We start from the raw sequence: 15,579 nt of genomic DNA, 5'->3' as shown, positions 1-15,579 counted from the left end.
ATAATGTACAATATTTTAAAACAGTAATTTCGTTTAACTTTTATTTATATGTCTATCACACTTATAGAAAAAGATTAATTCTTTGTATCTATGCCATTATTGGTGCTTATTTATTTTGATGCTTATTTATTACCTAATTTAGCAGGTGATAAATGTTAATAATTTGTGTATAAATGCAACTCTAGGATTTCATCGTAGTTTATGCATAATCTAGGTTGAATAAATGTGATTGTTATAGACGGATCAAAAGTTAGAACAAATCTCCTATATATAAATGAATTTTATATAGATCAATATGAAAAACTTTGTTTATTCCTCTAAAGGTTTCGTTTTCTTTTATTTTCATATGGTACTAGGGCAATGATTCTGCATCTCTATTGTTTGTCTCCAAATTATTTATTTGTTACGAGTGGCAAAGTGAATTCTAATGAGACTAAATTTTTAATGAAGGTCCTTATCTCCTAATTTAGTGCTACTGTTGATAGTGATGTCAACATTTCTCCAAAATAAAGTTTAGTTCTATCTTAAAGTGCTGCAATCTTATTTAATTCAAATTAATAACTAGATAACTATGGATTTGTGTTTTATCATAATCTCCAATAATAACAACAACAATAATAATAATAACAATGTTTGATATCATCAGCTTAATTACTTTTATGATACTAGTGTTTTGCCTGAATTATGCACGGGAGAAATCAACATATGTTAAAAATAATATTCGTATCCAACATAATTATCATGATTTTGATAATAATGTTTGAAACTTAATCAAGTATATTGTTACTCAAACTTTTTAAAACATACTTTAATCTAAATTTTAAATATTACTGAAGTTTATACAATGCAACCTCTCTAATAATCTATAATTAATTGAAGTTAATATTTCAACGATATTTTTATATCAAAATCTCATCAATTTTTAAAATTATCAATGCTTTTCTGAATTATAAATATTTTTTAAAGTTTCTGTACAAAATTAAAGATAATTATAAATATTTTAATATTTTTATAATATTATATAATTTTTTGCTGAAAAACTTTTAATGAGAGGTTGACACATGGCAAGAGACTTTCTTACTTTCATATATATATATATATATATAAGTTATTAGACATTTAATTTGAGTGTAAAATTAAATTCACATTTAATAAATCTCTAGGTTCACAAATGCAACTTGCTACTAATGAAATAACTGACTCTTATCGAGCCCAGTTGCTATTAAAGTAATATAACTACCAAGTTTTTAAAGAGTTAAAACTTTTTTATATAATCATATAACAAAAATTTTTATAATACATTAATTAAAAAGCATTGCTATGGGTTTCTAATGTGAGGAAAGCATTGATGTAGGTTTTGAATATAAAGGCTATATGTCATTGCATTATAACAGTATCATTCCACCACGTTCCATTTAAATTACATGTCCAGCTTAACCAATTTACACCATCAAAATTTCATTAATTTATTTATAATTTAATTGTATTTTTTATTTTCTCTTAACGTTTTAGTTTTCTCAAAAGTATTGAAAAATATAGAAGTATATTAAAAATAAAGGAGAAAGTTAGAAGAAAAAAACTATTTAATGTTTCATAAATTTTGTAAATAGAAACATAAAAATGGGTTGAGCAAGTAAAAAAATACCTATAGGAGTACTAATTACAGTATGTTTTAAATGTGAGATGATCATATAGTAGTTGGCTATAATTTATATTGCGATAGACATATTCAATACTGATAACGCTCTAAAAGATATTTTTCATTATATAAATTTAATAAAAAGTAAATTTTTTTTTAGAAATGGAAAACCCACACAAAGATTAATAGAAATTTTTAATTCATGTCTCGCAAAGTGAGAAGTCGAGAGATTTTTTTTTTGTTTTTATTTTTATTTTTTCCGACATGGAACTATCTTGATTTCGATGAATGATTTTGTCCACTCTATTAATAATAAATAAATAACTAAATATCATCACAAGGCAAAGGACTCTACAGTTGTGAACCCACAATGATTGCACTAGTTTTCGCAGGTAAAAATCACTTTGCCAAGGACTAAAGCCTTGCCAAAGCCTCCTCTCACATGGATTTTTCACGTGGTGGACATCGTGCAAATAGGGCTAAATTCGGTTCTAATTTATAATATTATCTATACAAAATGGTTGGTACTTGGTACTCTAGTCGACGTCAAATTGGTTACCCTTCAAAGTAATTAGCTTTCAAGGATTTTAACAGTGGAATAAAGCGATGTTTGCTCTATAATGTGAATTGTATTGTGATACAATACCTGAGATGGCAAAAAGTTTGCAAGTATATATATACATGCACAATAAAAAGAAATTTTAAAAATAAAAATAATGATGCTGATAATAATAATTATTTTTGAAATGATAACTCAATAAAATCTTTTTAACTTTATTCAAAAAAATCTTTTTAATAAATACAAATTTTATATGATATGTGGAACAAAATAAAAACTTTTACAGATATAAAAACATAACAAACAAACATATGATGCACTAGAAGTAGCATAGTAGTTTTATCGCATCATATTTACCATAATTTATGGTCTGATCATATTTATCATAGTTTATGGTCCCATCATATTTATCATATCTGACAATGAGCTGGATAGTAATACTTTTTATTGACCATATATAGAACGTATTAGTTATGGTCCCGTCACATTTAATGATATCTGACAACGAAACGGATAGTTTTGATGAGTTTATGTATACTTTTTATTGGCTATATATAAAACATATCACTTATGATTTTTACATTTACGGCATCTGACAATAGAGAGAGATTTAATGGGTGGGTGCCATATTGACTATATATAATGTACAATATTTTTAAAAAGCATTAATTCTACTTAATTTTTTTATTCATAATCATATATGCCCATCACACTTAGAGAAGAATATTAATTCTTTGTATCTATGCCATTATTGATGCTTATTTATTATCTAATTTAGCTTTCGTGATAAATGTTAATAATATGTGTATAAATGCAACTCAAGGATTTCGTAGTTGTTTATCCGTATTTAGAGGTTGAATTAATGTGATTGTTATAGACTCAAGATCTAGAACCAATAACCTATATATAAATGTATTTATATAAAATCAATCTGAAATAAGAAATAACATTCTCTAATAAATGTGACAGACATATATAATTTTGGATAAAAAATTCAGTACATAGTAATATTTTTGAAAATATTTTTACACTATATGTAATTAATAAAACATCACATCCACTCATCAAAATTATGTCTTCTTGTCATACCCAGTAAATGTGCGGACCACATCCATTCATCAAAATTGTTCCTTTCATTGTTGGATGCAATAAATGTGACAGGACCATAAATGGTACATTTTATATAATCAATAAAAAAAGTAAAAAAAATGACCGCTCATAAAAAATATCAGCCTCATTCCAAAACAATTTGGTCATTCACAGTTCCGACGGCAACGCCCTGTGGTCTAACAACAAAAGCGGGGGACAAGGCAACCATGTTCTCTTTCTTCATGATGATGGTAACGTCGTCGTGTATGGCCGTGGAAGATGGCATGCCGGGACTAACTTGCCATCCTTTCGTCTTCCGTCTGCTGATCAAACTACAAATGAAGCCGAGGCTGCAGGGGTTGCCATGGTCATCAATAAGTGATGCTGAAGCTTAATTAATGAACAATATCTATATATAATAAGCGCATTCCATATCCTAGTTCATGCAAGCGCAAGTCAATAATTTGTAATAATTAGCCGTGCCCTACATCATATATATTATAGATATAAAGCCGGCTACTTCAGTTTCTACTGTTGCCTGTAGCATGAATCCCCTCTTTTCGCTTCGAACTTCGTTACACGTCCACATGTTTTTTTGTTGGTTTACAGAACCGACGACAGCAACATTAATAACATCAGCAATGCAGCAGCATCATCTTCCCTGCTGCTACTACTACTACTACTACTATATAATAATAATAATAATAATAATAATAGCTAATCTTACATAACTATAAAAATCACTATAGTAACTGCTCTTTTCTTTTTGTTTTTGTTTTTCAAAAAGGCGGAACCACATTCATTAAAAATAAAAAGAATCAAGACATAAGAGGGTACGTGAGCCAAAGTTCGAGGCTCTTCACAAAAACCACTGAGTGGCTAATGCTTTCAAAACAACAGAGGTACACAGAGAGAAGCGACGAGAACAACCCCTGCAAGGAAAGGAAGATCCGAAAAGGGGGTGACAACAAGCCGAAAGACTAGTTCTCTCAAGTGGGGCGCCCAAAGGGCCTCGCTCGCCCGTGCACTTGGATGACTTTTGAACTCCAAGCTCGCTTAACCTTTGCTAACGGTTCCTCAAGCTTCACCCTCTTAGCTTCCGTGAATCGCAGAGAACCATGACCTACAATTTTTAGAATCGAGCAACAATCGAAGAGCAATTCAGCGAAAGTGCAAAATGCTGTATTTCTTTTCAAGCCAAACGTTCCAATTGATAGCCTCTACAAGCAAATCCCGAGCAGTGAGCAGTGGATTTAGGAAAGGATCGTCGCTAATCACCCCATAGGCTCGAGAAGTAGACCTGGAGTGATAGCGACATCCCAATAATCGGCAAAGAAGGTCAAATATGGTTACCGCAGTGCGATCAAGATGACGACAATTTGCCCCGACATCCGACGGCACAATACACAGAAGTCGTAGGTAAAACAGTACATCTACGCCAAGCAAGGTTGTTCAGTAGTCATGATTTTATCGTCTCACGCTAGCTAGTCAAGAGATTAATGGGCAATAACGCTTTTAGTGACGACGCTGGTCTTATGGCAAGAATGGACACCTCCATCATTCAAGAAGTTATAAGTGGTTTTGACGGAGAACCTTCCATTTGAAGTTAGTTTCGGGCACGAATTCATCAATCCCACAAGAGGTCTGGAGAGCTTTTGAGAGTGCCGAGACGCTGACTCACAGTAGTCAAGTTATCAAAAATGGGGCCAGGCCCTCTATGCATAAAATCTACAATAGTTTCTTCCTTAGACTGAGCTAAAAGGAAGAGGTGAGGCCAAATATCAGCAGGTGCACATCCCTCGACTCCAGGTTGTCTAACCAGAGTGGAGGACCCGCTGACAATAGAGATAGAATTTTTCTAAACGCCTGGAGCTAGTAGTGCAAGATTCCATTCCCAAGAAAGATCTTTCGTCTATATTGCTTGTGATGCAAGTTCCACGCAGGATTCTTTTCAAGCAATTTCTCGCACGATATCCTCCCTACGACCAACGGCTCCTCACTGATCTTCCACCACCATTTTTCCCTGTGAGGGCGTTGTTAAAAGATTGAGATTCAAAATCCCCAAACCACCTTGCTCAGCGACCGATAATCTCGCCCAGCTATCAAAATCGATTTCTATGCTCCGGATATCCGGGTCCTGATCATAACAAATCTCTTCTAATTTTGTCGATGCTCTTTATCACCCAAGCTGGAAGCTTAAAGATTGACATCCGAGAGTGGGGATAAAGTAGCTAGGAACAGTAGTTCACCAAAGTGAGTCGACCACCCAAGGAAAGTAACTGACTTCCAGCGAAGCAAGTCTAGAACGGATTTTCGCTCAAAAACATGTCCCAATCTTGTCTACGTGGTCGCTCTCCCGAGATAGGTATCCCAAGATAAGTAATTGGAAGTGAGCCGTGGTTGCGTTGAATTGTTCTAGCAAGAGCAATATGGGGCTCGAGGTTTCTTTGTGTAATTAAACAAGTTTTTCTCGTAGTTAACTTTAAGGCCCTGATCAACCTTCAAAAAATATAGAGAATGAGCTTGATGATACGGAAGGTCCTCTCCTCCTCCAGCTAGTAGAATGAGCGGATCGCCAAAGATATTGCAAGTGACACATTTTAATTCCAAGATCTCTAAGTGGCACGCCATGCAGATTCCGGAGTTAAGTGCATTGTTAAACATGGTGCCGAGAACATCAATTTCCGCTCTCCCTTCAAGGTTGCACGCTACAGATTTTTTTATATTTTTAAAATATTTATTTATGAATTTTAAAACTATAATTCAATTAATTTGGAAAATAATTCCCTTAAAATAGATCCTTTTAAAATAAAATGCCAGACATAATGGCAACATCCTACTTGAGTTTTTAAACTAAATTTTGAATTGAATAAAATTGTACATAACAACAAAAAGATAAGAATAATGGCCATCTGTCTACTTGAGCTTTTTATTAAAGTTTTTGTTTTTTTTTTTGGCTTAACTCTTGATGTTATTCTGCATGAGGAAAATTATATAGATAATTTAATAAATTGTATATCCATAATTAAATAAATTGAGATTTCATTAACTAAAAAGTTTCTTTTTACATATCATGCTTTGAAATTATTCTTTATACTTGACATATTAAAAATTTTGTAGTAATATTAAATAATCAAATTTACTCCTTTAATTTAATGTATTTATAATTTTCCATAAATCACGAGAACCTAAGATTAAATCATATACTCTACTTAGTAGAGTTTAAATACGGGTAGTTTTGAAAAATAATAAATTTTTTTATAAAATGTAGATTGTCAACTAAGTTCAACTGATTTTCTTAATGGGTGTGAAGTAAATAATTTGACAAATTAATAATAAAAAAAAGAGTAAATATGATGATATATTGATGTATTTAACCATTTATTATATATTATAGTGTCAGTCCCTTGGTACAAATTTTATTGGGCCATACCTAGGGACGTACCCCTTTGGACTCCTATATGCCGGCCACATAGAGCTATAGTTGTTTTTTTATTATATAATTTTTTATTTAATAAAAATAATATTTTTGTTAGAACTTCTCCTAAGAACTCATTTTTATTAAAACCAGCCTTGCATATAAACAATTAATCATTTCTTTTTGGGTCTGGCTATTTCGCTTTTTGGGTTTTTACCACATTTAGTTCTATCCGCTAAATCTAGTGTGTGTTATCTTTCTTTATTAATAAATATGGCTCACCCATATTTAAAAATAATAATAATAATAATAATCATCATTTCTCATCCATACAATAATTTGGATCATCTAAATCGCTCGATCGAATATTTTAATTTTACATAAGCAGATTATGGGTTCTTTCTTTCCAACCCTGCTTTTTAATTGGGATCGACCGTATTGAAAAGCATGGATTACAAATCAAAATTTAATATATATTTCAGATGATCATGGGTTCATAACTCCTATTAGGGGCAAGCCCCTAATATTAATTACCCCTGCATAATGTCATGTGGGAACCTCCGATTAAGAAACAAGTGTGGAATGAGTAAGTGACTCGAATAAACATGATAATTTTTATATTCAATTTCAAAGATGCATGCAAATACATGATCATAGACAAGAATACAAAAAGAAGAGAGCTATTCTCAAGAGAGCTTAATCAAGAGATTTTTAGAAAAGAGCCTATTTCTATCATGCTCTTTAAAATTTATTTTTTAGTCGGGCGCCTTAACTCCTATACTCGAAAAGTGTGTCGAAGATCCTTTTAGTTTTAGTGGATGTAGCTCTCCTCAATTTCTTTTTATATAGGTTTGTGTCTCTGAAAACATAGCTCTAGTCCAAGTCGCTCCACTCTACATTTCATGTTTGCCTACTTGATTACTTTTACTTCTTTATCATCAAGACTTTGCTCTTTACGCTAGTAAAATCTCCACCTCCTGGACTTGTGAAACTCCTCAAGTCTTTGGCTTCTTGCTGCTTTTAAAACTTCGTAGTCTGCATTTGCTCGCTTTACTGATGCATTTTAGTGCCTTAGCTCTTCAACGCTTTTCGAGCCTTTACCATTTGATTAAGTCGCGACCTTTAACATGGTTAGGTCATTAACTTAATAATTTTCGACTTGATTTTAAAATGGACCTCTCATACTCATCTTGAAGAGACCTCATAATGAGCTTAGGAAAAATCTTTCGCTCAACTCAACTTTTTCTCAAACGAATGTCTGACGAGAAAACATTTTTATTTTTATATTTTGTGAAAATTTTCATTCCTATTCATCATCATTTTTCTCTCTGTGAAATTTTCATTTTTTACTCTTCCTTTCATTTCAAGAAAAGATTTTTCCATTTTTTTTATTACATCTCCTTTTCACTCCAGTGGTGTCAAAAGACATCCAGTGAGCTTTCAAAGAAAAATCTTTGTCAACTCTTCTTTTTTTTTATGAGTGTTGACGAGAGATATTTTTTTGTGAATTTTTTTATATTCATTTTTTTATCACTTTCAGGGAAATTTTTACTTTTTCTTTTCATTTCATTTTTTTACTCGATGAGTGTCGAAAAGACCTCAAAGTGAGCTCGAAGAAATGGTTTTGATTTTTTTCTTTATGAAAAAAATTTCTCCTTACCCCGAAGAGTGTCAAGACTTGAGGTGGAATTAGAGAAAATTATAAAAAAATTCTACATTACCCCTAGAAAGTCGAGACTCCAAGATGGAATGAGAGAAATTTCATGAAAAATTTCTCATACTCCCAGAAAGTCAAGACTTCAGGTGGAATGAGAGAAATTTATGAAAATTTCTCGTTACTCCCTGGAAAGTCAAGACTCGAGGTGGAATGAGAGAAATTTCATGAAAAATTTCTCGTTACCCCTAGGAAGTCGAAAGACTCAGATGGAATCGAAGAAATTTCGAGAAAGAAATCTTCACAAATGAGAGAAATTTCAGAAACTCAATCCCCAAGAAAAGTCAAAAGCTTCACGGGTGGAATGAGAGAAATTCCATGAAATTCTCGTTACTCCCAAGAAAAGTCAAAAGCTTCATGGTGGAATGAGAGAAATTTCATAGAAATTCTAGATTCTCAAGAAAAGCCAAAAGCTCATGAGTGGAATGAGAGAAATTTCATAGAAATTCTCGTTCTACAAAAAAACAGAACTCGTGGTGGAATGAGGAGAAATTTCATAAAATTTTTTATATAGGAGGCCTTACAAGAATAAAATCACCAAAAATACTCCCCACTCAAATTCATCCTTTACTTTTTTTCATTTTTTACTCTCTGCTTTTTTAACCCATCCTTTCATTTTCCCATATTTTCCTTTCTTCTCTCATTTTACTCACCCTTCCATTTTTTTCCATATTTTTTTCCTTCTCTCTTTTTCTCAAATTCACCCTTCCATTTTTTTCCATATTTTTTTGTCTTCTCTCTTTTTCAAATTCATCCCTTCATTTTTTTCCATATTTTTTTGTCTCTCTTTTTTTTCAAATTCACCTCTTCATTTTTCATATATTTTTTTTTTCTCTCTTCTCTTTTTTCACTCACTCTTTCATATTATTTTTTTTTTTATACATCCTTCTTTCATTTTTTCCATCTTTCTTTTTTTACTCACCCTTCATATATTTTTTTTTTTACCATTTTTTCTCTCATCCTCTTTTTACCAGAAATGCCCCTCACCAATAAACTCATCCTCTATTCTTCAAAACAAAATATCATTGTTCTCTCTAAGGAGAACCATATGTAAGCTGCTAGTGAGAATAAAAGCAGGTAGCCTGCAACATGAACAGACAATGCCTTCCTTTCGAGTTTGCAGCCATTCATTTGTATAATAGCACTTAAAGTGGATGCAATTATCCTCTGCTCAAGCTTGTTTGTTTGTCCTTGATCACACGTACCAAAATGATGAATACTATTCTATCAGTCTACTATCATCCCAGTGCATGGAAGAGAAATAACATGGTTATTAACCTTATCAATCACTTTCTTATTCTTGCCGTCTTTCTTCCAATAAAGAATTCAACACTATACTGACTTAGCATGGCCTCTTTGGAATAGGAGGCGAAGGACTTTTGAATGGAGACACACCTTCATCTCCAGCCTCACAAACACCACACAAGGAATTGGCCTAGTTACTCTTTGCATAGATTACTCTCTGTCTCAACTTAGCCAGCTCCAATAACCTAGAATGCTTGTACTCATTAGCTTCATCTTCAACAGGAATTAGGAGACTCTCAACCATCTTTACAGATGCACCCAAAGAATCCTGTGCCTCTGCATCTACACAGACATGCAAACTCTTGTGTCTCTCTTCATAGACCGGGCCTCTCGTACTTTCTCAATCTCTCATCTTTTGCAGAACCTTTACTTCGGATAAGGATCCTAACGTCCATTTTCTTATCCATTCTCCTTTGAGTGTTCTCACGAGGATCAATAATAAAAGCCGAGAAGCTTATATTCTGGGTTCTCTTCTATAGGAATATACAGCTTCTTATAGACTCTATGAGGCCATACAACCATCACCGATTGAAAAATGGTTTCTGGCACAAACACAGTGAGGGAGAGAGAGAAGACGGAGGGCATCGAAAAAGAGGCTGTTGCACACCAGATCGCAGATTAAGTCAAGACCGGCTTTTTGGTTGTGAGTGCACACAGGAGCAACTTGGTACTCGTTAATGATGGTTCTCGTGATGTTGGCGCGGAGGTGGGCTGTGACTGCACGCATCAGACCACTGACTTCGCACTCAATGTTGAGGACTTTGAGGCCCGGATGCGCGTTGATGAGATCGTCGGCGTGTTTTTTTCATGGATGCGCACAGCGTCGCGGTGAGAGGTTAGGGATGGAAAAGGAAAAGTGGAAGCTTTGGCCCCATATCCCCACTCGTAGACGTCGGTGACGAGGTTGTACAAGGTGTTGACGAACACAGGGACGCTGGTACAGTTACCGGTTGTCTCCTTCGGTAATCGCCGGAAAAAGACCGGCATTACTTATTCTTGTTCTGAACCTTGTTCCTTGTGATGGAACCCATCCTGAGGTCGACAGCGCACTTCCCCTTGACCTTGGCGGCGCCCATCGCCGATCAGATCCGGGGTTTTTATGGAGAAGATAATGATAAAATAAAGAGAGAGAGAGAGAGAAAAAGAGAGAGAGGGGAGAGAGCACGAGAGAGAGAAAACCCGGGAGAGAAGAAAAGAGATTCATGCTAACTTGGATCATGATGCATGTACGTGCATGTGTGTTTTTTTTTAATGCATGAAAGAATCACAAAATGGTGGGACCCATTGCATTTTTTCTTCTTAATGCATGAGAGATAGATCATGGGCAGCATATACATGCATGACATGCATTCAAAAAATTATTCAAAAGGTGGGACCCATTGCATTTTTTTCTTCTTAATGCATGAGAAATGGATCATGGGCAGCATATACATGCATGACATGCATTCAAAGAAAAAAATTAAAAAGTGGGGCCCGTTGAATATAAATGTATGATCATGTTCATCATGCAAAAATAAGACACTTCATTATTTTTTTCCCTTTTTTTTTTATTATTTAGATGGGAAGTATTAAAAACAAATATTAGTACTCTTTTTTTGCTGTCGAAATAATCCCATTGCTTTTTCTCATCAGCTTTTCTTTTTGTCATCCACAAACTCTCTCTCGACTTCTTCACACCTTCCTCTCCCCTGCCTTCCTTTTCTTCTTCCTTCTCCTTTCTCCTTTTTCCTTCCCACTTTTTTAGAGCTCTTCTGTATTTTTTTGTCCTTTTCCTCTTTTTTTCCTCGCCTCCCTTGTCCTTTTTTTCATCCCGAAAATCCTCAACACCCCGAAGAATCTCCAACTCCTGGAGAGATTTTTTCTTTTTAAATTTTTGAATTCAAAATTTCTCGATCCCTATCCATAATCTCCTTTTTTTTTGTATTTATTATTATTTTATTTATTTATTTATTTTGAATTTCCCTCCCTTTTTTATTATTATTCATATATATATATATATATATATATAAACTTCAAACAATATATATATATATACATCTCTTCCTCTTCCTTTTTCTTTTCTTTTTTTCTTTTTTCCTTCTGCATCTGCTCTCAAAAAATCCCTCAACACCCCTGTGAAAATCTTCAATCGTGAGAATTTTTTTAAAAATTTAAATTCAAAAATTTTTTTCCAATTCTTATCACTTCTTCTTCTTCTTTCTGAATTTAAATTTCTTTTTAAAACTTTAAACTCCCTCTTTTTTTCCCTCTCTTTTTATTCATTTTCATTTTTAAATATCTTATTATTATTTTTTTATTTTAATAATAAATTCCTAATGGAATTAGGAATTAAAAGAAAACCATATAAACAAATGCCCCCCTTGTAGCTTCCTCACACACAATAGTTGAGGGAGGAAGGTACAAGTACTTTCAAACTTCAAAAATTTTCAACCCACTTGAGATTTTTTTTTAAAATCCCATATTGAATGATATTTTGCTCAATTTGCCCAATTTAGAAACTTTTGCTTTTCTTCTTTTTTTTTTCAACCAAAGCTTTGACTTCATGTGCAGCTTCTTCCCTTGTTTTTACTTTTATAGAATTTTCTTCTGTTTTCTCTCTTTCTATTTTCTTTTCTGTTTGTTTGTTTTTAGTTTACCGCACTTCAAACATGATTTCGACCATCCAACTCAAAGAAAAATAATCTGTGAGTCTAAATTCACGAGTGCCAGGAAAGATTTAGCCACCTGATCATCAACTTAAAGATCAATAATGGATACCGCAATGTTTAACAAAATTTGACTTGAACTTATGAATTTTTATGAGAGGTAAATGGACCTCAACCTCAATATCCGCCGTTCATATTGACTATTGTCATGTGTTTATGATGTGGTCAAAATTTCATGACGATCAAAGCTGATCTGGATACCCGATGAGCTACTTGATCAAAAATTGCAAGATTTGCCTTCCAACTTATTTCTTTGATTGTTTGTTTTTCGCTTTTTATATATATTTTATAGTTTCTTATAGGATTTGCATGTAATCTTTCAGAGCGAAATTTACAAGCATCATTTCAAAATTCATAGAATCATATCTTTATTCGATTTGACAATGAAAACAATGTGATGAAATTTGTACTTTGCCTCAAGAAGCATATATCATGCTTGACCACCTGCTCAAACAAGAGCTCCGGACGTTCCGTCATAGACAAACACAAATTTTCCTTCTACAATGCGCTTTTATTCAAAAGAGAAACAAGATAATAGAACTCGTAATTTGCCTCGAGAAGCATATACTATGCTTGACCAACCTGCTCAAACAAGAGCACTGGACATTCCGTCATAGACAAACACAAGTTCTTCTTGTTCTATTTTTATAAGTATCCTTTTAGCATTTTCAAATTATGCATTACATATACATCACGGATAATATTTTTCAAAAACGCTGATCGATGGGTGGCATAGGTCTCCTTCCACTCGGGCTGGCCGACTAGCCGATAAGCCCCACCTTCGAGATCTAATTCTATAATATATGGGCCTTCCCTAATTTGACTTGAATTTGCTCCCTCAAAGATGCTTGTTGGTGATGATTGGTCTTCTTAACACCCATACCATCTCTCCTTTCTCGAAAGTTCGAACTCGAGCCATCTTATTGTAAGCTCGAGCCATCCTTGCTTTGTAGACTTCAAGATTTTGTTGGGCCTCTAGCCTTCTTTCATCTAAAGCATCAAGCTCATCCAAACGCAAGCTTTTAACTCTATCTTCATTTGTGAGTTCATTTTTGTAAGGCAATTCTTAAAAGATGGAATTTGGACTTCAAGTGGAAGAACACTGCGACTCAAATACCAACGAGTATGGTGTTGATTGAGTCGGTGTTCGACACGTTGTCCGGTATGCCCATAAAACTTCGTGAAGCCTTTCGTGCCAATCCCTTTGACTTTTCGAACCCGCTTTCTTTTAACAATTTGATATTGTTTTATTGAATGCTTCAATGAGACCATTTGCTCTAGCATTATAGATGAGGAATATCTCCAATCTATTTTGTTGATGTCGAGCAAACCTTCCAACCTTGAAACTTTTGAATGCTCGCCCGCTGTCGAGATGATCCTTCTAGGCGCTCCAAATTTATATAGCACATGATCTTTAAAGAATTTGATGATGTTTTCTCGCCTTTACTCCTTTAAAGGAATGGCTTCCGCCCACCGTGGAGAAATAGTCAGCAGCGCCCATATATAAAGCGATGCCCTCTTGATGATGGTAGGCTCAATAGGGACCTATCACATCAGCCCCCACATCTCGAAAGGCCATGAAGAGATTGTAGGGTGTAAAGGATTGGGTGTTGATGAATGAAATCCCCATGGGCTTGGCATAGTTTGCAGACTCGCTCTTGCATATTGTAGGGCAATCGTTAATCATGCTCTGCCAATAGTACCCTAATATGTTTAATCTTCAACCGCATCTTCGGGTCCCGACTGGTGAGCTCCACAAATACCGTAATGGACTTCATGCATGACTTCTTCTGCACTCCTCCTTCGAGAGACATCTTAGCGGAGTTGATCATATGATCTTCGATGAGAGAACATCATTAACAAGGGTAAACTCATCGCCTCTTTTCTTTAATCACGTAGCTAGAGACTTTTTCATCCGGAGCTCGCCATACTCAAGTATTTAATGAAAGGCTCTTCCAATCATCTTCAACCACTCGCTGAGAATTTCTTCTTTTTGAGCTTCGTTTTCTAATTCTTCATCAAAGCATGAACTTAGCACTCACTGCTTTCAATGGTGACTTGGATCTCCTCTTGATCCGATCGACCAACTCTTTTGCCAATTTGGCTAAACTATCTCGCTTCCATTAATCGACCTCGAAACTCTCTCCAGCTTTTAACATCGTGAATTTGCTTCCAACAATTCAATAACTTTCTGATGATACCGAGGAGTTCTAGCTTATGAGTCTTGAAACTTCCTTCAACCTGATTTATAATGAGTTGTGAATCGCCATATATATGCAGGCTTTGAATCCCCATACTGACGGCTAGCTCCAATCCAGCAGTAAGAGCTTCATATTCTGCTTCATTGTTAGTACATGGCTTTGACAAAGAAAGAGAGTATCTTAGGATCCCACCTCTGTGAGAAATGAAGATGAGTCCAATACCGACTCTAACTTGAGGAATTTTTGGTCTAATAGCTCGGGTTGTATCAAGAAGCTCCATCAAGTACATCTCGCCAACATTGTTTTCCCGCTTCAATTGCCAAAGTCTCTTCATCGGGAGATCACATCTCAAGGGAGATTCATCTGGGCAAAGGATGCGCCGCGAAGAAAAATCCGCCAATGCTTGACCTTTGATTGCTTTTTGTGGAGTATAAGTTATGTCGAACTCCATGAGTATCAATGCCCATTTCGCCAATCTTCCAAGAAGTAGTGGCCCTGGTCATCAAATACTTGAGTGGGTCTATTCTTGAGATAAGAATAACTTTATGTGAGGAGCAAATAATGCCGAAGCTTTTTACCGCAAACACCAAGGAGAGACAGTGCTCTCTATTGGTGTATATTTGTTTTCAAAGACCCACCAACATTCTACTAAGATAGTATAGGGCATTCTCCTTCCCTTCTTCATTCTCTTCGGCTAGTAGAGCTCCAAGGATCCATCCAAGGCCGCTGTATAAAATCAATGGCTTTCCTTCAATTGGTGCCTTAACACTGGGGACTACTAAGTAGCGCTGATTTCTTCAAAAGCACCTCATATCTATCAGTCCCACTCTTAGGAGCATCCTTTTACCAACTTTGAGAACGGCTTGCACCGCCTCGAAAGATCGCTAATCTTCGGATATAGGCTAGACGTCCTTGAAAGGACCTTAGCCGCCTAATGTCTTTGAGGTGG

Source organism: Dioscorea cayenensis, unplaced genomic scaffold (assembly GCF_009730915.1).
Source record: "Dioscorea cayenensis subsp. rotundata cultivar TDr96_F1 unplaced genomic scaffold, TDr96_F1_v2_PseudoChromosome.rev07_lg8_w22 25.fasta BLBR01000295.1, whole genome shotgun sequence".
Lineage (NCBI taxonomy): Eukaryota > Viridiplantae > Streptophyta > Magnoliopsida > Dioscoreales > Dioscoreaceae > Dioscorea > Dioscorea cayenensis.
Note: the sequence above shows the minus strand (reverse complement) of the source record.